This window comes from Dinoponera quadriceps, unplaced genomic scaffold (assembly GCF_001313825.1).
Source record: "Dinoponera quadriceps isolate SergipeBrazil2010 unplaced genomic scaffold, ASM131382v1 scaffold8780, whole genome shotgun sequence".
Taxonomy (NCBI): domain Eukaryota; kingdom Metazoa; phylum Arthropoda; class Insecta; order Hymenoptera; family Formicidae; genus Dinoponera; species Dinoponera quadriceps.
In genome coordinates this window covers 1-1,308 of record NW_014562578.1, presented here as the reverse complement: position 1 = coordinate 1,308, position 1,308 = coordinate 1, and the positions used below count along the sequence as shown (strand labels likewise).

Below are 1,308 nucleotides of genomic sequence, written 5' to 3'. Positions count from 1 at the left end.
CTCTTGCAGCCTGGCTTCGACGGAGATAGCTTATAACTCTTTACACAGACCCTATTAATGATGGGCACCGGCGGATACTTCCGAAGAACTTCCGATAGCACAATGTCCAAGTAAGTCATCTTCGACATTAACTCATAAGAGATTTCGCCGATTCCCTCGGCGAGATGTCGTTCTATTTCCTCATATAGACGATCCTGTATATCTCGGTGAACCGCGAGTTCATGTACAAGGAAACACATTATTGTCGAAGACGTATCAAAGCCGGCCAAAAAGAAAAGGAATGCCTGCGACACGATATCGTCCAAGGTCATATCGTGCACACTACGACCCCCTTTATTCCTAGCCTGCATCAATAAGTGAATCATGTCCGGTCGTACGATTCCTTGCTCTCCGCGCATTTTAATGGTCTCAGCCACGATTCTCTTGAAGAATTGGGATATAAAAGACGAAAAAAAATGCACACCTAGTGCCTTCATTAACCGCGGAGTCGTGCGGAATAACATGAACTACAGGCACGAAGGTGCTGAAATTGCTGGCCTCCACGCCTCTTATAAAGAATTCGTTATTACGCTCCTTCATGGAATTGACGCTTATGCCGAAGGCCGACGTGGCGATTACATCAGTGGCGTACCGCCTGAACGCGTCCCTCGTGTCGATAGAGGACCATAGTTCCGGATGATCCGCCAGATATTCGGTGAATTCGTGGGAACATCTTGACACTAGCTCGAACAAAACTTTCATCTTACTGCCGGTGAAAGAGGGGCTCAACGTGTTTCTCATTTCTTTCCAGCGATCACCGCACAAGACGAAGACATTCTTACCAAACATGGGGTCTAATTCTTCAGGCATAAAAGTGGAATGATCGGTAAAATGTTCGAAATCCTTCACCATGACATCTTTGATGAGCTCGAGATCGCGCAGAACAACGAGAGGAGTGGCTATGTCCATCATGCCAATATACTTAGCGTTCGGGTCATAATTGTAGATGTGCTTGCTAAAGTCGGGGGAGCTCATGCGTCGAAACAACAGTATCCAAGGCGACCCCAAATTCGGAACCGCTCGTATATAAGGGACACCTCTTTTCTTCCAGTAAGTGTACACATGATATAGAACGACGACGAATTTCAGTACGCCAATAGCGAACAAAGTTGTTAATAGAAGCGCAAAAGGCGACGAGAGTAACGTCGGCCACGACAACTCCATTCTGACTGACGCGTCCGAAAACGAGTGATTTCGTCGCTCGTTGAATATGATATTACGATCATAGCCGCGCGAATCTTATCATGCACGGACAGTGGGAGGAGTGAG

General features: G+C 46.9%; 1 pseudogene; it reads right to left on the bottom strand.

Annotated features, from left to right (window-relative positions):
* Positions 1-5: 5 nt before the first annotated feature.
* LOC106751156 lies at positions 6-1,203 on the bottom strand (annotated as a pseudogene).
* Between the last annotated feature and the right edge of the window lie 105 nt (positions 1,204-1,308).